The sequence below is a fragment of the Amblyomma mixtum genome, chromosome 8, assembly GCF_055824585.1.
Source record: "Amblyomma mixtum isolate Tamu chromosome 8, ASM5582458v1, whole genome shotgun sequence".
Taxonomy (NCBI): domain Eukaryota; kingdom Metazoa; phylum Arthropoda; class Arachnida; order Ixodida; family Ixodidae; genus Amblyomma; species Amblyomma mixtum.
In genome coordinates, this window is record NC_143019.1 from 39117362 (window position 1) to 39138212 (window position 20851).

General features: G+C 46.2%; 1 protein-coding gene and 1 long non-coding RNA gene across 2 annotated transcripts in view; both read right to left on the reverse strand.

Moving 5' to 3' along the window:
• Positions 1-11226, reverse strand: part of LOC149332149 (uncharacterized) — a 71279-nt gene extending 60053 nt beyond the window's left edge. The window contains exon 1 of the long non-coding RNA XR_016284876.1: positions 10502-11226. This is a non-coding gene — a long non-coding RNA (uncharacterized LOC149332149). The remainder of the gene's footprint in view (positions 1-10501) is intronic.
• LOC149332147 (uncharacterized) overlaps positions 1-20851 on the reverse strand; it is a 234507-nt gene that overhangs the window by 127993 nt on the left and 85663 nt on the right. The window lies entirely within an intron of this gene.

Genomic DNA, 20851 nt, shown 5'->3' on the forward strand with positions numbered 1-20851 from the left:
AACAACTTGACCGGCGTGGTTATGGGGGATAAGAATATTCTTCCTTTATAAAAGCCAGTCGATGAACTTAATTCATTATCCCCTTCAACTGCCATCCGGCAAAACACATTTGATATTCCAAAAAAAATCTAGATCTGGCATCAGCCTGCTCACCGTCACCTGGTGAGCCAACATCCCAGGTATATGGCGAGCCCAAAAAGCGGCTGCAGTGTCTGAGAATTTCTTCAGCACTCGGTGACAACGAATCAACGACCAATGTCGCAAAGAGAAAGAGAGTGAGAGAGAGAGATCTTCGAGAGGTGGGGTTGGAAATGTATAGAGCTGCTTGTTTACTTTTTTTATTAACATATTCAGGCAATGTTGTGTAGGATCTTTTAACAGACCATGGTAGTCCTTCTTCCAATGTGAGTCTACTTATCATTTGGATCAAATGTTTTCATTTGCCTTTACCAAGGATCTGTGAGGAGCTGCATTGTGTCGCATCCGTTTTTCTTGGCCTTTTATGAGAACAGAAAATTACTATTGCGTTTGGGGTGGTTTGCTTCAAATTAGTTGTTTCTTAAACTACATGACATCCAGAATTAGTCATGGAATCTTTTTTTTAAACAATCGATCTGTGTCGCGGTGGCTGAATTTCGATGAAGGAGAAATTCTAGAGGCCGGTGTACAGTGCGATGTCAGTGCACGTTAAAGAACCCCAGGTGGTCTAAATTTCCGGAGCCCTTCACTACGGCGTCCCTCATAGCCTGAGTTGCTTTGGGACGTTAAACCCCAATAAACCAATAACCAAACCAAACGACGAACACTACACGAATCCTGTTTTCTCATGCAGCTGGTTATGAAAGCAGGCGAAGGCAAACTGAGAGACAAATGCAGGTAGTGTGCATATTTATATTGAAACATGCATACAGGAGGTTGCTTTAAGTACACCAGCCGCCGCGGTGGCTCAGCGGCTATGGTGCTCGGCTGCTGACCCGAAAGACGCGGGTTCGATCCCGGCCGCGGCGGCTGGAATTTCTTTGGAGGAGAAATTCTAGAGGCCCGTGTACTGTGCGATGTCAGTGCACGTTAAAGAACCCCAGGTGGTCGAAATTTCCGGAGCCCTTCACTACGGCGTCTCTCATAGCCTCAGTCGCTTTGGGACGTTAAACCCCATAAACCAAACCAAACCAACCAAGTACACCAGTTTGTCGAATTCTCACCCCCCCCCAACTCCCCCCCCCCCCCCTCCTAGGTTTTACCACCATGCCACTAATTGCGCGTTTGACCTGGTAGTTATCGGCGCGACAACCAACCTACTGTTACGAAGCTGTATCGTAAGGCGTTACTTTTATTTCGCTAGCCGAACGTTTAAGGTAAACCCACAGCAGTGTCACCTCTTGTTCAACGGCGTAGGCACACGAAACACCAAATCAAAGCTTTGCCAAACTACGAGTGTCGCACTGATCGTCACCGGCTTGCATGCGCAATTATGCAGATTGACTTTAAACTTTGGAGTCGAATATCCCAATGGGTACTGGAGCTCCCTTTGACATCTTGTGGACGTTTAGGACATTTGTGGGACGTCCAAGGGAGGTTCAGTGCCCACTGGGATCATCTCAAAACATGCGCGTGGTAGCAGAATCATACCGAATCGAATAGTCTATGAATGCGACCTCCTTTAAGTTTCAAATTAGGCATGTACACTAGATGCAGAGCCTAAGAAGTTCAGTACTCTATTCCAGTTAGGAAATCGAGGACGACATTTGTTCCTTCACTTTGTGTCCGCCTGGTCGATTAACCTCCATTTTAAAGCAGTTTTTGTGTTCTGTTTGTCGTGTGTTTTCTAAAAAATCTAAAACGCGTAATTTCGAACAGCCTGTATGCATCTTGTTCTGACCCCACAACAACCTCTCTGCAAACTGTGCCGTGAGCTTCTGTACAATAACTCGGTGTGCCTTCGCTCGTACGCTGTTAATAATGAAGTAGCAAAATGCAACCGTTCATGCTGACTCTATACCCAACTCCAATAAACCCTACATATACAAATATACATACATATATACATATAAATATACAAAAGAAACAAACAGCGCCCGAACTTTCCCGCGCGTTTTTCCGCATAACCGAAAACGTCCTGTGCGCGACCGAGGGAGGGCTTCAATTCGACCGCGGTCGCGGTCTGAAATCGATGGTCGCCTGGCACGCTCCCTTTCCATCGATGTCACGTGACCGGTGACCCAGCTCAAACCAACGCGTGCCGCACAATTGATCTCTCCAGGGAACGTTATCTCTCTACATGGTTTCTTTTTTTCTTTTGAGTTTTCTTTATGCTTGAACTTATTTTCTTGTTCCAGTAACCCAGTGGCTCCCCCCTCTATGCTTAATAACGGTAATGGTTCTTTCCATGTAGCAGCTTTATACAGTCGCGCCCTCTTCCGGCTCTGAGATTGTATATAGTAGTCCGAAACGCTACACACTATATACTGCTACGAGACTGATACACGTTAGACAGCTGCATCCATTTCGGCTTACCCTCCATCCCTCATTTCACCCTTTCTTAGCTCTTTGTTTTTTCTTTATTTCCAGACATCGGTGGCACATACGAGGATTGACTGGACACACGGCCTCGCGAAAGTTACACGGACTGGACATTATCAGTACGCATTTGGGACATTTGCGCCCCGAATCAGGATATCGCCGGGACGTTCCCCGGACGTCGTTAGCCGGACCAGGGTAGATAAGGTGGCTCTGTTAGCTTTCATTGCCTAGACTGGTGGAAGGGTTCGCGCCCGCAGGAGATTCGCGCTATTCCTGTGTAAAGCACGATGACCAGAAAAGGCTCACCAGTGAATCTACTTGTTAGGACAACCGCGCCGAGTTGCCTATTCCACTTTAGCTTTATTCAGAGCATCCTTCGCCAAATATATTTCACTCTTGCAGGATTTTGCGCTGTGTTTTCAGAACACTTGATCCAATAACATTGTTTCCTTTATAACTCGATGACGAAGCGTTTTGCAATATAGTCCGTTGACTCCAAGTACACTGGAACCTTATTATAACGAAACGGTCTATAACGAAATAATGTATCGAACGAAGGTATGACGACTCCCCATGGAGACTCGGGCAACACGAGCTATAATGAAGCAACGGCTATAAAGAAGTAAGCGCACGGGATCCTACAACTTCGTTATAACGAGGTTAAACTGTTAGAACGTAATCTGTGCACACAGTTAGCAAAAAAATGTTCTCAAGGTATATAAAACCGTTTTACTTGAAACGCTGGGACGAGTACTTTCAGAGTTCCTTATTTTTTTCCTTTAATTACGTACAGCGGTTCTGAACCCTAAAGTTTGGATCTACGCTTCTCGTAGCGAAACAGCGCTACTGTTTCTGTGGCACCGTGTGTTCCAAGTGGTCTCACAGCGTATTTCCTTTGGGCTGCGAACGTATCCGAAAATATGTTTAGAAACTTAACAAGGAATAAAAGACTTGAACTGCGCGATTAAACGCAGAGGAAAGTACCTTCTAGTGGGTTTTCACAAAGCCTAATGAGTAACTCTGTTTCCTTAATTAGCCTCCCTGTTCCGTTAATTACCTCCACCGGGGCGCCATTTTTGCATTCTCATCGAAAATGCACGAAACCTGTGTAAATGCTCGTTTATGTGAAAAATCACAAACGGTAAGCGAACGCTCATCTGACTGTCTTAAATATGCCAAAATAAATATTCTTATAGAAAAGTATACAGAGCTAGAGAGCACATTTTCTTGCACTGAACATGGTTGTGAGGTTCCAAACATACCTCATACGTTTGTACCATCGCCTCTCTGACCGCGGAGCAAAACCAATCGAAAGACCAGACGAGGTTGGGCTCCGCGGTTAAGTCCCGGCGCATTATTGATCCAACCACGTTGGCCCGCAATGCAAAGCTTTATGTAGATTCACACGCACTCGACTGTCCCAAGGGCATGCATACCTGTGTACATAATCGAACTCACGGTCTCTCATTAAGCAACGGGAGTTCTCCAGTCGCTGAGCCACTGCTATGCGTATGAATCCCGAACCTGGGCAACGATTATTTTTCGGTACAGGCGATGAATTTCTCCTTTTAATTCAGTTTGTTATCCTCGTTGCTCGAGGAGTAGCATGTGCTTTGGCGGCTCTGGAGGCTCGGTTCCAGTCTCTCAACGAGCACTTTTTTGTTTTTCTGAATGGCGAGCTTTATTAGTGTATCCTTATGAAACCTAAGGTTTGACGAAATCTCCTCTGGTCGAGTAGTATATTCATGTGAGAAAAGAAAGGAATAACGCCGACCAAAAGGGAGTTGGAAAATGATGTAAATCACGTTTCGTGTTCCGTGAACAAGCCTTGTTGTTCCCCACGAAGTAAACAAGGCTTCCGTACGGAAGCCGAAACGTCCTTTACATCTTTTGCCAACTCCCTTTTGGTCGGCGTTATTCCTTTCTTTTCACAACGTATCCTTATCGGACATTGTTCAAATTGGTTTTCTTCGAAACTTAGCAACTGTACACTCTGAATGAATAGCGCTTGTTAGCTTGTTTATAATTCGGGCGACAAACTTCAGTGGAAAAATTTTTCCGTAGTTAGAATATAAACATTACATCTCTTGAAACATTTCGTAAAGGGCACGGTAAGTTTTTGCTGAGAAGTGGAAAACTCAGCTCATAAGCTTCTTGCAAAATATGCACCATCACCATCAGCCTGACTACACCCACTGCAGGGCAAAGGCCTCTCCCATGTCTCTCCAATTAACCCTGTCCTGTGCCGGTTGCGGCCACCGTATCCCCGCAAACTTCTTAATCTCATCCGCCCACCTAACTTTCTGCCGCCCCCTGCTACGCTTGCCTTCTCTTGGAGTCCACTCCGTTGCCCTTAGCGACCAGCGGTTATCTTGCTTTCCGATTATATGCTCTCCCCATGCCCATTTGTCCTTCTTAATTTCGACTAGGATATCATTAAGCCGCGTTTGTTCCCGTACCCACTCTGTCCTCTTCCTATCCCCTAAGGTTACACCTATCATTTTTCTTTCCATAGGTTGCTGCGTTGTTCTCAATGTAAGTTAAACCCATTTCGTTAGCAGCCATGTTTCTGCCCCACAGGTGACCCAGATGCACGAAGCTACAAAACCTCCATGTGCCTGTAATTTTGACGCGACTCATCAAACTAAATGCCGCAAAATAACGAGTTCGCTATTCTATGTGCTTCGTCAGATCGTCGTCGTTGCGTGCGGCTTCAAAGCTCAAGAGAATAAGTCTTTACAGTAGCCTTACTTCTTGAAAGCCCTATCTAGTCTAAGAAGAATTATGCGCTTCTTTCCCGGCTGGCGCCACGCTTGAGATAATTTATTACCAAAGAAGTTGAGAATACTCGGCGGGAAAATGAAAAAAAAAAAAGCCGTGCTACTAACATGGCTGCACCGCTGTAATTTGTCGCATTCACAATTAGCACGGGCCGGAAGAAAATAAAGCAACTTTATTCTCAGTAGAGAAGGCGCTTTCGAAGGAAGTTTCCAGTGGGGTTTGTATCAAACGAGATTCGCTAAGGTGGAACGGCTAAGCAAGGAAAAATTCTAAATGTTATATTTAAAGAGACCCGAAGAAAAATCGATTAGGTCAACTCATTAACCGCGTCTGGCCTGACCGTAAGAGCGGCTCGGAAAGGCGAAGAGGGGGTTCGGGGATAAGGAAGCGGAAGTTACATTGATTGCTCCCCTAATCACAGCACCGGGTGCATGCAAATGAGTGTGCCCAGGCGCAGTCGATATTCTTCAGAGTTTACTCGGCTTATCGCCCCGACGTGCTCCTTTATTTCGTCTTTGTAAGCCCGTGTCGTGGGTCTGTGTTAAGTACGAAAGAGAGCTCCGACAGAGCAGGAAGGCAAGAACGTCTGGAGCTAAGAATACGTCGATCGATGGAGAACCGAATCGAAAGCAATCATTTCAGTCGTGAACGGTTTGATAAATTGGCAGGTCGTTTGAAAGGTTATAACGAGGTCGGGCGGTCGCTGTGTTTGATATATAAAAGGAAGGATTTCACTGCCATCGAGGACTGCGAAACGATCCTCTTGCTAGAGGTTTCGTGACCACTTCGTGGATCGTTGATGCACGTGACATCATCCTTCTTGCCCTTGTTAGGAAAAGAAGGAACGCTGCCGCGCATCTTTCTTTGTGTGTGTGTGTGTGTGTGTGTGTGTGTGTGTGTGTGTGTGTGTGTGTGTGTGTGTGTGTGTGTGTGTGTGTGTGTGTGTGTGTGTGTGTGTGTGTGTGTGTGTGTGTGTGTGTGTGTGTGTGTGTGTGTGTGTACGGGAGAGACAGCGCTGATGGAGGAGGAGAGGTTATGAGAAAGGGGGAAGAGGTAGCAACTGTTTGAATTGTGGCCCTTCACTAAGGGCATAACTCCGCTGTGCACTCTGAGTGAGATAATTAGTGTGCCTTCACTTTCCCATTACACTATTCCCCAATCAAACCTGAACCACGCCAAGACGAAACAAAATAAGGAGGAGGGAAAAAGAGTCTTGAAATGTAAATGTATACCCCTATAGTACAGCAGTACAGCCACCAGAAATGAAGGCAACAGATCAACCCAGTGAATAGTAATTAGGCACCAATGAAAGGACCAGTATGAAAACCAATGCTGTACTAGCCACACGCAAGGTTAGGGAGAGAAGAATGGACATATCATAAAACTTCCAAGCATAACTTGAACGTAAACGACTTTGTCTCTGTAGCGGAAGCCTTTGCATGGCAAGCAAGGGATATTACCACAGATGTTACGTTATGTTTAGCATTTTAAACGCCGTTCTTCGTCTATCGCCAGAGTTGCTTGTTGTAGCACATTTCTTTAGTCCCCTCTTTCGCCAGTTTGATCTTGTCGCCGTCTCTCCTCGCCCACAGCTTGTGCTGTGGAGCCTAAAATCAAGTCCATGCCGCAAATGATACGAATGTTCATTCTGTGATCTTTAGACGCAACAGTGGTTTAATGTCACAGCAGATATTTATCCATAAGGGACACAATAATATATCGATTGTATTTCCGTCTTTATTTCTCCGTCATTTGTGAATGGCTCAAGAGACGACGTGCTCATGGTGTTTTTGCGATCGGTCAATTGGTTCGGCGGACGACCAGGACGAAATACACGCAGAGGATAAGAGCCACTATGACACGCCGGCTAGAAAACGCATAGACCAAGCTTTCTGCGCAGAGGAAGAAGCGACACATAAGAAGCCTGCTGTTGCGAGGGCGTTTAATGGCTGGTGTGTCTGTTTTCATTTATTGTTTTTTTTTGTGTGTACTTGTGCGTGCGGGGGTTGGGGGGGAGGGGGAGGAATTTTTGTGCTACCGCCTACGAGCAACGAGTGCCATAAAGTTCGCGGAATGTTCCTCATACAACTGCTGTAGTAAAAAGAAGCAATGAAGAACGAAAACAGTTAGTTTCGAAGAAAGATAATGGCGCAGTAACGTCTCACTTCTCCGTGGACATTTCCACCTTGCCTTGATGGAAGGAAGAAAAGTGAGAGTGAAAGAAGAGAGAGAGAAAAAAAGGAGCCATTGTGGGGGGCTTCGGAATAATTTCGAGCACCCGGGGATCTGTAACGTGTAATGACATCGCACAGCACAAGGCTGCTTTTACTGTTCGACCCCCATCGAAACACGGCCGCCGCCGTAAAAACAAGTTGGAAATGTAGTTTAAGGTCGCAGAGAGAGAGGTAGAGAGAAGAAATAAAGGTAAGGAGGCAGGCGAGTGGGTGGAGAGGGGGAAGAGTGGAAAAAGTTATGAAGAAAGGAAAGGCGCGATAACTGTATCGCTCTCTGTAGGCAACCGAAAGGCAGGCAGGTCCGCTAAAGCAGGCGAAAGAGGACGAGGTCCGTTTCACTACCTGTGGAGAAAGAGAGAAAGAAAGGAAGAGACAAACAAAAGTAGAAAGAGAGAAAGAAGCAAAGAAAGAAGGAAAGAAAGAAGCAAAGAAAGAAAGAAGGAAAGAAAGACAGAAAGAAAGACAGAAAGAAAGACAGAAGGAAAGAAAGAAAGACAGGAAGAAAGACAGAAGGAAGGAAAGAAAGACAGAAGGAAAGAAAGACAGAAGGAAAGAAAGACAGACGGAAAGAAAGAAAGAAAGAAGGAAAGAAAGAAAGAAAGAAAGAGAGGAAGAAAGAAAGAGAGGAAGAAAGAAAGAAGGAAAGAAAGAAAGAAAGAAAGAAAGGAAGAAAGACAGAAGGAAAGAAGCAAAGACAGAAGGAAATAAAGAAGGAAAGAAATAAAGGAAGAAAGAAATAAAGAAGGAAAGAAATAAAGGAAGAAAGAAAGAAAGAAGCAAAGACAGAAGGAAATAAAGAAGGAAAGAAATAAAGGAAGAAAGAAAGAAGTACAGACAGAAGCAGAGACAGAAGGAAAGAAATAAAGGAAGAAAGAAAGAAGTGCAGACAGAAGCAGAGACAAAAGGAAAGAAATAAAGGAAGAAAGAAGTAAGGAGAGAAAGAAGGAAAGAAATGAAGGAGGAGTATAAGCAGAGAAAAAATATTACGCGCACAAAGAACGATACGTGTAGGCCTAAGAAGCAGCCTGTCAGTGGGCTCCTGGACTTGTATCTCAGGAACCTTGGCAGAAGTGGCACACCTTTGTCCCATTTACTGATGAGGCTCGAAGTTCAAGGGTATGCGTCCAAGAGAGCCGTCAATAGTCCGGCAGGCTCAAAGCAACCTGCAGTGTGAGGTGTTGAACTTCGAAGCATGTAAGAAATGATTGCGATGGTGAATCGTTTCTGCGCATGCGCAGTTGCACTAAAGGGCTTCGGCCTCACCGATGAAACCCGAATGTGGACGAGTGTGCAGTGTTGTCCCGATGCCCACAAAACGAACTTACCGGTACCTGAATGCCGGTGTCGATTACTTAAATATAATAGGCATTGCTGACGATTGCATTCGATGACATTTACTGAATGCAGTGATGGCGACGAAGGCAACAATGCTTTAGCAAGCTTGAAAGAAAATGCGTTGTAGCTCGGGTAGTTGTAAAAGCGATTTACCCGTCGTGCGGGCACAGCCGTTATCGCCTCGTGCTGCCAAGCTTCTGATGTTGCGAGTTTTATTGCATGGCCTTGGCGGACAAATTTGAACAACAAAAAAAAATGGCTGAGGCTTAACTTGGTTAAGCCTGGAGAATGCGAAGCATCATCGTGTCGCGTAATTTGGAGGCGCACAACCACAGCGACGGCGCGAGGAGGGCCCCCGTTTCTTCACTGTCGTGACGTCATCGTGTCACGTGGTGTGACGTCATGTATACGTGATTTCGAGGCGCACAACCACAGCGACGGCGCGAGGTGCGCCCCCGTTTCTCTACTGTCGTGACGTCATCGTGTCACGTGGTGTGACGTCATGTATCACGTGATTTGGAGGCGCACAACCACAGCGACGGCGCGAGGAGGGCCCCCGTTTCTCCACAGTCGTGACGTCATCGTGTCACGTGGTGTGAAGTCATGTATCACGTGATTTGGAGGCGCATAACCACGGTGAAGGGCTGAAGTGGTAGCTAAAGTAGTATGCTTCGCATAAAAAGAAAAAAGCAAGCAATGCCTGCGTGTTCAGACATCCGAGAACGTCAAACCTCCTGTGGTGGTCGATATGAACCAGCAGTCGAACCTCCACTAACTAGGTCGACCTTCGCCGCCCACAAAAATGTAAGAGTGCCTCGATATGAGCTTCGCAGAGCAAAAATGGGGACGTTACGAGGAGCGACAGGGGAACAAAGAAAAATGAGCTGAATGGACGCTGATATTTGGACGCCGTTTGCTATTGTCAATTCGGAGAACGAGAATCGTGCCCCAGGATTGAACCACTTTTGCAATGGTTACCGGTTTACTTCATAAGTGATTCTACACTAGCGTATTTGCAAGAAAAGTGGTTTCACAGGCCTAAGTTGATTATGGACCACTTATCATAATACAGGCAGTTACGCAGAAAGAAATGATTATGGTAGAACCTGTAGGCTAAAAACGTTTGAATACTGTACGAACGTCAGGTACGATAAATATGCAGAGGGCAGCTAACTTAGGACGCCGGATCTTGAGTCCACAATTTCATATACAAGTATACAAGTTTTGCTAAAGATATGCACTTCTTTCGCCAATAGTACAGTTATGAAAATGTGCAGTAAATCAACGGCTGAATCACATATTAAAGAGCAATACTGCAAATTCACTAATTTGACCTGTATAAAGAGCGGAAACTGATTTTTTTTAATATAGATATAAATTGGATATAGCGCAGTCCACAAGCTGGGACAGATATTTGAAGCCGTATCTACAGAAAGAATCAAACTAGAAATCTTTAAAATATCAGAATTTTTTTTATTTCCCCTTACTGAGCTATGCTGCCTGTTTACCACACTGCGTTAGATGATCAGAACCGCTACATGCATAATTTGCATAAAATGCATTATAGTGACTAAAAATGACATGCATAAAAATGACGAAAGCAAGACACGAGGGAATCATAAAAGACTCACGGATGTAGGCCGCCGGTGTCACTGGCACCGCGAACAGCAGCTGTAACAGCAGCGACGCCAACAGCGTTGCGAAGACGTGTGTCGAGGGGCACGAGCCGCTGTCTGTCCCGGCGACGAGGCGGCACGACGCACGATGCTGCATACCATCAGCGACGGCAGCGCTCGCGCAGGTCCCGAAGTCATCGGTGAGTGCACGGCACTACCGTAGCCTGCGGCCCGCCGCAACCGGCATCGGCTCTGCGGCCGAGCGCTGCGCGCCGCTCTCAAACCGAGCACGCGACGAGCACGCCAAGCCCCCGAGAGCCGTTGAGTCCCTAGTTGAGAGGAGAGCGGGTGAGGGGAGAGAGGAGACAAGCCTTCCGGAGTCACAGCTCGCGCAGGAATCCTCTAGAAACACCAACACGGAACCAAACAGCAGCAGCAACGCAGTAGATCGCACGAGGTCTTCAACAAGAGTCGAGGGGCAGAGGGCAGCTGACAGATGTTACTTTCCCACGGCGCTTGAAAAAGAGCGACGGCGACGTTGAAACAACGAGAGTTTTGAATTCACGCTGCCGTCGTCAGCACGCCGCGCTTTCTTTTTCTTCGCAGAGAGATCCCCAAGCTCGGTCAACGCAGCCGCGTCCGAGCGTGTGCGGTTCCCGACTGGTTTTGCCTGCCTGGCTGCAGTCGATAACGACGCTAGCCGAGGCGAACGAGCGGGAGTTCGGGCAGCACGGGCCTGCCTCGGGGCTCCGACCGGTGGTGGGGGATTTGTTTTTGGTTCCGAAGGCCGCCGCGAGGTGGTGCCACGGGTTACAAAATGTGGGGCGCTGACGCTTTGTGTTGCTCCGGGGCTCGCCCCGGAGCCTACCTTGCTTCGATATGCGGGTTGCTCTGTTTACTCGTTGCCGATTTGTATTTTAAAATACCGTGAGAGACGCCGGTGAGGTCTGCGAAGGTCTACTCCACAGCAAGGCGGCATTATGTGCGTGGTAGTGATCGCTAACCTGACGACTTATTAATAAAAATTGAAGAATCAAATTTTGAACTCAGTGTGTACAACAGTTTGAGGGGACATTCTTTCGCTTATTACCTTAAGAAACAACCTACTCCAGCTCCTCCGAGCGCAGCAGGGTCTCCCAGTCCTTCCAGGTCTTGAGGTTCTCTAGGTCCCGCGGGGGACGGTCCGCCGGCCAGATGGAAATGATGTGGAGGGAAGAGGCGAAGGGTTCTGGGCATAGAGCGCATGCCGGAGTGGGGAAGGAGGGATGATAGTGGGCTAGGTTAAGGGGTGAAGGGAGAGTGTGTGTCTGAAGTCTGCGCCAGAGTGTTGCGTGTTTGTTATCTAGGGAGGGGTGGGGCGGGGGGTAGAGCTGGCGTGAGGCTCTCTATGCCTGGGTCAGTTCACTGAATGTGTGCATGCGCTCCTTCGTGAATCCCCGATCCGAGGCCACCTGAGCCCGGTTTAAAGAACCTCGGGCTAAAAGGTTGGCCGCCTGGTTTCCGGGATTCCCGGTGTGCGCAGGCACCCATATCAGCTCCACATGGCGGGGCAGGGGTGCATCGGGCGAGTCCAGTATGCCAAAAGCAGGGACATGAACTCGACCTCGAGCAAAATTTTGTATCGCAGTTTTAGAGTCACTTAAAATATACCGGGCTTCCGTGCGAGTGATAGCAAGTGCAATGGCGGCTTGCTCTGCAGCCTCTGGGGACGTGTCTGGAGGGAGAGGTAGTGTGAAGAGGGTGGATGAAGAGGAGTCCACCACAGCTGCTGTCGCTTCATCACCCGTTGAGGCAGCGTCATCCCATACGGCGTCCGGCTCAGAGCCGTACGCTCGATGGAGTGCCTTCGCACGGGCTCTTCGGCGCTGCTCATGGTGGGACGGGTGCATATTCCTCGGGAGCGGCCTGATGAGTAGCTCCCGGTGAAGGGGTCGTGGGATGGCGAGGAGGGTTGGGTCGTTGGCCGGTATTCTGATTCCGAGGGAGTCCAGGATATACCGACCTGTGTACGTTTGCGTGAGCCTGATGTATTGGACCTGTCGGTGGGCCTCCACCAGTTCCCCGATCCTGCTGTGGAGGCCCAGGCCTAGTAATCTATCTGTGGATGTGTTGAGGGGAAGATGAAGTGCTACCTTGAATGCCTTGCGAATCAAAGCATCCAAAGCGTTTATGTCATGTTTGGATAGTTGTGACTATAGGTGACCGGTGGCGGCGCACACCTGCGCCTGGTGGCATGTAGGTCGAAACTCGTTATAACGAAACGCTTTATAAAGAAATAATGGATACAAACAAGGAATTACGGTCCGTTTGAAAGCTTGGTCAACACGGGCTACAACGAAACTACAGCGAAAAGAAGTAATCGCTGGACTCCTTCAACTTCGTTACAACGAGGTGCAACTGTATGTACAAAGCACGGATTGTTCTTTAATTTTAGAAGCATAAAAATGTTCCTGAAATGGCAAACAATTTCATTGGTGGTGTTCCAAAGTTTTTATGAACTCAGAAGCGTCGCGTACACGTGCGCGCGCACGCCACCACTTAAAGAAAACGAGACCAACTCGAGATTTCAAATACGCAAACAGAACTGAGCTATATGCTTCGGCACCAGTTGCATATGGAGGACGTTTCTTCAGAGCATGGTGAAAGTATGTCCCTCGCTAAGTGCCTTTCAGCCTTCACAATAGAGGTACGCATGCTAAATCTCTGACGTAGTTAGTACCGAAACTAGCTGAGTCCAAGCGTCACCGACGTCTTGATTCGAGTGTGACTGAAGTTCAGCATCCTTTGAAGTAGTTTACAAAGAAAGCCTACCTAGGCTGGCTAAATCCCTGCCGCATTCAAACCATACGCACTCTGAATGCTCTCAGCGATTGCCCGTCCTGTGCGAAGGGTCGTAGTAGTTGGAAAGGAAAAGGCTTGGTAAGGGTTTAGGGGGAAGGTTGCAACGCCAGCAAAGAACACACCGTCAGAAAAGGGCCCGGAGTAGGCGACTGGATGAATGAGGTGAAGGTCCCTATCATACATCGGTGAAGCTTACTTTTGCAACAAGAGACAGGTAAAGTTTCACACTCTCTTGAACACTAAAGACTCATTTCCCTGTTTCTGCAGTGAAAAGAACGCGCAAACTCATATTTCATATTTTTGCACTGATGACAGAAGCCAACAGCCACAGAAACCAAGGGGCACAGGGGATTTTTTTATTTCTTTATTTATTTATTTTGTGGTGTTGATCAATTTAGAATATTACTGAATATGTTATCGCTTAAAGCTAATTGATTAGAAAAGCAGAAGAAAAAACAACCACACGCCGCCGGTGGGATCCGAACCCACGACCTCCGAATTACGCGTCCGGTGCTCTACCTCTGAGCTACGGCGACGGCTGTCAAATCTTCTACTTTCGGGGGTATTTATGTTTAGAAGTAACCTAACCTTGAGAGTGTTCATCAGCGCCACCCACGTTCATAAGCGGCGGACGTAGAACGTCCTGATTTACCGCATGTGTGACGTAGAACGTCATCGAACGGGGAGGGTGGAAGCTGCGTGAGAACCCTCTTATGCTTCCTATGGCGTCAAGGCTGCCAGAACCGAGGCCCTCGCTAAGCAATTAAGCAAACAAGGGAAGGGGAATGAGGGGCTCGTTATAAAAATGACAGAAGCCAACAGCCACAGAAACCAAGGGGCACAGGGGATTTTTTTAATTTTTTTATTTATTTATTTTGTGGTGTTGATCAATTTAGAATATTACTGAATATGTTATCGCTTAAGGTAATTGATTAGAAAAGCAGAAGAAAAAAAAACAACCGCACGCCGCCGGTGGGATCCGAACCCACGACCTCCGAATTACGCGTCCGGTGCTCTACTGGTATTCAACAGAAAGAACTGCATTGCTGCGTCGGTGTGCTTATTGTATGCTTTCTTCTTATTTTTTTAGCTTTTTCATGGGGTTCTTTTGTATTACTGCAGAATAAGACGACGTTACATGGTAAAAACTTAGTTCTGTCGGCTGCTTAGACATCATTGAGCTCAAATAGAGCATACCAAAGAAATTATCAAATGCCTTTCTAGCGGTGACGTTATCTAGCATCTGGATGCATAGCTTTTTGTTGGCGGTAAGTTAAACCAGAATTTAATGAGGAGGAGGTCTCAATTGATGTAAGCTGTAGAATGTGGCGTATTTGCTACATCTTATTATGAAGAGAAATAGAGAGTAGAAAAACTCAACTGAATAAAAAAAATCGAACCTCTAAGTGCCTCAGTCAACAAACGTAGCTCAACGCGGAATGCTGCCATTAAGCTAAAAAATTCGCGCTAAGTGGGACAAAAATCAGCCACCTTCGACATTCAACTCTTAAAACGAGAAGAATGCAGTGGAGCGCAACTTCTTCCTGCTTTGCCCGACAGCTGATTTTTTTTTTTTCTTGCGCAGGTCTGCTTGTATATCCATATGCGAAGTGGAACAAATTTCCACCTTTTCTTTGCCTTGCAGTGGCACCGACTACAATTACAAAACTACAGGGTGGCAGTCAACCATACTCGCCGTGATTAAAACACTCACCAGACGCCACTCAAAGCTGCAAGACAGAAGCGTCAATCCCGAGGTCATTTCGTAAGAACGGGATTCGCAGAATCAAATAAGCTGTTTCCGAGTTAGATTTTTCCTGGAAAAACCAAAACAAGAAACGAAGGGGCACTCCTATATTGCGAACATATTACCGCCGAGCAGTCGGATGTCCATTTTTGGCCGACATGAAAATAGCTAAGAAGGAGAGCTTGGGGAGAACAGGACGCACCCAGACAGACACGACGCCGACGTTTCTTTATTCTAGCCTTTTCTGTTCCCCCCAGGCCGTTGTAAGCGAAGCCCAGCTTTCATCAGTGAGGTTTAGTAAGAGCTATTCTAAGCGTTTTGGAGAAGAGTGGTTTCGAGAATCGGTTGCTAAGAAGTAAGGAAAGACTGGAGAAGTCAGAAAAGAGGTGTTAAAGTGTGGTCGTGTAAGAACACCTAGCTCGCAAGGTGCTCCAGCATACACAGGAAAGTAAGATTGATAGACATTGAGAGAGGAGGCTGGATAGGGAAACAGAAATAAGGGAGAAAGCGAACGATCGGAAGAAAAGGGAGGTCTGGACGCAATAAGACTTTCTCCTTTCTGGCTGACTGCTCAGATGGCGCTGGACATTAGGCCGGTGACGGCGGGGGGTGGTTCTACCCGTCGTCCAAACGGAGGAGAGTCGTGGCGTAGAGCTCGGATTAGTGTTCCTAGACACCTGTCACCGCAAATTGGATGCCAAATTCCCAGATAATGTCTTCTTTGAGATCCGACGTCGTCCAAACGGAGGAGAGTCGTGGCGTAGAGCTCGGATTAGTGACCTTAGACACCTGTCGCCGCAAGTTCGATGAAAGACTCACAAATAATCTCTTCTTTGAGGTCCCGCGGATTGTGCCCAAAGCAAAATGAGGAACCCCTCTCATTGTGCAAAATAGCACTTTTTCTGATACAAAGAAACCCTTCAGACATTTAGGCCTTTAGCTGTCACGTTACCCTGTGTGCCCCCTCTCCTGTAAATGCCCATCCGGATAACATTGCTATTGATGAAGTTGTGAACGCAGGAGTTTTTTCTCACAAAATGAGTGCTCTGTCATTAATTCCAAGTCTCTAGTTTCGAAATGCCGGTTTATTGAGACCAAAAGTTACTGTAAAAATGACGCTGACTTCGACTTCATTGACCGTGTAGAAATTTTGCTTTACAACTAACTTCGCTTTAGACGACATGAAATCGAAGCAAGGTAGGTACAAAAAAAAAACACGTCTCAAAAGGGGAGAGAAGTGAGGATCAAAGCGAATCGTTTTCAGTCCTCTATATCTTTCTTTGTTGGTGCGAGATGATCCTAGCAAGGATCCATAGATTACGCAAATTGATGGTGAGATGGTGATGGTGAGATGGTGAGGTGGTGATGGTGAGACGTCTTCTTTTTCTACTTAGTCACATTTAGAACTTCGAATTCTAATCTGCTATATTTTTCTATATTCTGCTTCTTCAGAAGAGAAGCTTTCCTTGACACAACAGGTACGGCAGCCAAGAAAACACCTGTGTGTGTGTGTGTGTGTGTGTGTGTGTGTGCGTGTGTGCGTGTGTGCGTGTGTGCGTGTGTGTGTGTGTGTGTGTGTGTGTGTGTGTGTGTGTGTGTGTGTGTGTGTGTGTGTGTGTGTGTGTGTGTGTAAGGAAGAGGTAGAGACGGGGAGAGGGAGATAGAGTGAAGCCTCCATCACCGGCTAAATTCTACGGACCTCAGTTGCGCGTCGGTCCAGCATGGGCTCCGTATAACGGTTCACGCCGTAAAAACTTTATGGCCGGCGGATCAGGAACCCGATATGTCGTACGATAATCCTGTAGAATAATTTGTTTCCGAGCTAGTTGGTGCATGACCCAAGATAACTACAGCTAACAAATCGACGCCACTAAAGTAAGGACACACGTTCACGAGGCTAACGAATTAATTTCATTGAAGCAAACAGGCACATATATAATGGGAGTGAGGAAGGGGAGGGTAACAGGAGGGTAGGCACATTTCTTCGCCCGCCTTTACGCAGCATACCTTCCCCTCTGTTACACTCCTTTCCCTCATCCCCGCCATATATAGACTTGTTTCCGTGAATCAAAATCAGTTGTCAACTTTGTGTACGTTTGTTCTTCCCTGTATGTACGTTTGTTCTTCCCTGTATGGCGTCGATTTGATGGCTGTATAGCTCTTTTGATTAATATTGTGGCTGAAACTGTTTTTCCTTTTCGTTCGTTCACAGTGATTCACAGCTCCGTCACTAAATAAGAGAAAAAGTAATCTAAACTCGTCGGTATCTTTAACAAATTAGTGTAACTTATTTATGCTTGGAACATCCAAAAAAAAAGAAACAGAGCCACGTCTCCTTCGATAGCTCTTAATAACTTTATTTTAGAAATAGACATCACTATCTGTCCGCCTTTTATAACAATTTTTTTTGTCGGTTACGTATGCCTTATGTGGCCGAAGCGAAATTGTTATTTAGCCCCTACCTACCTTTAGTAGCTACAGCGTGCTGCTTACTGTGCGCTTATAACCAGCGTTTAGTTGGTTTTTGCATTCGTGCTTTGCGCCCCAGATTGTTTTCCTTTTCTTCCTTTGTGTTACTTTTTCCGTACAGCGCTGTTTTATCTGCACCTTGCTCACTGCTCTCTTTTGTCTCTCAGAGAAAATAAACAGCTAAAAACCGAGAATAAGAAACAATAGCGCTTCAATGTAGAGGTACCTGATTTGTGAAAGAAGAGAGACAGAGCTCTTTAATTAAAGACATACATTTTAGCCGGCGTAAATATTCGCTGGCATGCTACTCTGCGTAGGGGAGGGAATTGGGGTGTAAAGGTAGAAGAAGGGTGCTTGAAATGAGTGCGGTCGTTGAAGAGAGTTGCAACGCAATAGCTCACTGCGTGATGGCTTCTTCGGATGAGACCGAAGTCAAGTTCTGTGCAGGATCAAGGTATGGCAATTTAGAGTTTCTCTAAAACACCAATAGCGTCTGAAGAGGCAAATGAGAGTACCATTGCACGTCGCTGCCGTCTGTAGCAGCCTAAAGGACCTAAAATAGGGAACACTGTGGGCGGCACTGGGGTGATGGACTGCTTGCATTGTTCACAGTGCGCACGTTCTTTGGCGTACGCTGGACATGCGAAGAGAATATGAGGTACAGTCTCAACTGAGCCGCAGTTGTCACAATACAGCCTGTCTGCTTGCTTGAAACGGTGTTGTAGGCTGTTCGTAAATGCAACATCAAGACGGAGGCAATGATAAATTATTTCTAGATGACGCGGAAGCCCGATTGGTAGTATTGGTTTGAGCTGTGGGTCGATGGATCGGAGAAAGGGGTAATGATGACTTGGCTAGTTCCAGAGGCGGATCTTTTCATCCAGGGTATATGGTTTGGAGAGTGCATGACGTAGATGGATTAGAATCATAAGAAAACGTTCAGTTCACGCTTAAGAAGTAAGCTTATCTTCACTTGTGCATTAAAATTGTAAAAAAAAAATATGGCGATCATTCAACCAACACTAAACCATTTTTTTCTCACTTACACTCGGTGATTAACTGCTGTTACATGAAAATCAGATTCTTCTCATAATACTGCTTCGATCTGAACACAACAAAGCGGTGCAAACAGATCTTCGCCGGCATTTCTTCCCGTACCAGGAACTGAACCGTTTCAGGGCCGATGATTCAACCCTCCTCCCTGTGGCGATGACGTCACGGCGGACCCCCCGCTTAGCAGGGCACGCAGGCGCGTCTTAAAAATACACAAACACCGCCACGCACCAAAACGCTTGGACCAGAAACAGGGGCGCTTTTTTATGTGCGCTCCTTCGCCTGGCCAGCTGCAGGCCCACGTCCTTGGCCAGGGAAAGCAATTATAACCAATTGTTTTGGTTTTCCACTTCTTTTTCTTCGTTTGTTTATCGCGATCTTCTCTCTCCCTCACCTGCCTTCACTTTCCACACAGTGGTTGAGGCGAAGGTGATGCGATTAGGCAATGGTCCATGTGCCTCATCTTTTCGTTTGTCCAAGCTGAGAGGTATAGAAGGGGTAAAACGAAGGTAACGTCCTGGAAGGTAGATCAGGAAGGAAGGTAAAGTAATATAAAAGGAATGCTTTCCATCCTGTTGGTACGCTGATCAAGAACACGGCTTTTCGCAGCCTCCGCCTCCTTAGGGGAATCACCTTCTCCCCTCTCTCGGCTTCCCGATGTCCATTGCTCCGAAGATTGCAGCGGTCTTCGAGTTCGCCTCATTGCATTTGATGGATCACACTTGTCCTTACTGGAACTGCCTGAGGCGCTCGAAACAGCTGGGCTGTGTTTCGTCTGCTGCGACATTTCTTTGTGGAAAGCGTTAGTCGTCACCAGCATCGACTGCCTATGCGAGGGTAGGCTACACTGTGTCAACGCTTTTGTTTGTTTATTGAATGTTTGTTTGTTTATTTATTTATCCATTTGTGTTTAGCTAAGGCATTATGTCTGTAAGACGCTGATACAAGCTCAGTTTGTATCTGGCGGTGACCGTTTAATGCATTGTGCTGCGTGCCTTCACTTAATTTTACACCCTGCTTCCGAGAGATTCTTTTCTTATCTGCGTTGCTGGAAAAATGTTTGTCTGTTATAATCCTTCCTCACACACGCATTGTCAGCTGTTAATTGTTACGTTAACCACCTACGTTTTTCACCCTTTGATTTAAGTTGTTTTTACTTCGCAATGCAGTCTAGTCCTCCTATTAGAGTTATGTAAGTTGTGCTAGGACTTTACAACAGGAGTGTTCACACTGCTATGCCTTTCATTGCTGGACAACTGTTACGCGTACTACTCGCAAGTTTCATCCCCCCCCCCCCCCCCCCCGCTGTCCATTCCGGCTAATTTACGACAATTTTCGATCGAACCCGGTTTCTAATTTGCCGGACATCAAATTCTGCGGCGTGTTAATGAATGAATGATTGAACATTATTATATTATTCATGAGTAACCGAGTCGCGTTTTAATTACAGGTCATAATACCACAAGTAAAACCGCAATGTTGCTTTTTTGTTAGGCTTGCGTGCTAAAGGTGAAGCCGAACAAAAAATTTGTGCACGTGCACTTTTTTTTTCTTCCACTTTTCTTCTTAGATAGTAATAACAAAATCTTAAGCCTTTACAAAAAGCACCTAATTACGCATAAAGAAATTTCTCTAATGTAAAACAGTTTTATGATACTCAACCACGCTCCTCTTTCTCGGTGTGCAGCGGAGGTAAGTACAGATGATCCCCCGTGATGTTTTGCTGCTTACTAGAAAGGGTACTCTTCTTTTAGTAAGTAACCGGCGTGAAGATAATATTTTAATTTGCTAAAGTGCAATCACCGTTACATATGCACAAGCATATCTATATACGGGCATCTATTATGAAATTCTTTGAAAGTGCCACGGAAAGAATTGGTTTCGCGAAATCAGTTCACCGCGTATTGTTAATCTTCCAAAGTATTAAATCAAATATATATGTTCCTGAAATGCATTCCAAGAATGAGTTTTTCTTTTGCGTTTATTCAATTAGCAAAAATAAACTGCTCCATCCCACCCGATTATTATTCCAGCTTCTTCAAAGGAATACGCGGTTCTACTACTCATGAAGTTGCGGATTCCAGCAAAGGGCACATTTTTCAACGACTGCTCATCGGTCCATGTACAATATTTAGGCAAGGAAACGCCAAGTAGAAGGCTGTTCATTCTTACACTTCAGAGTACAAGAGTGACGCGCTTTAAGCAAAAAACAACATGCTTAACTCCCGTCATGTTCTATGCCGTAACCGAAGATT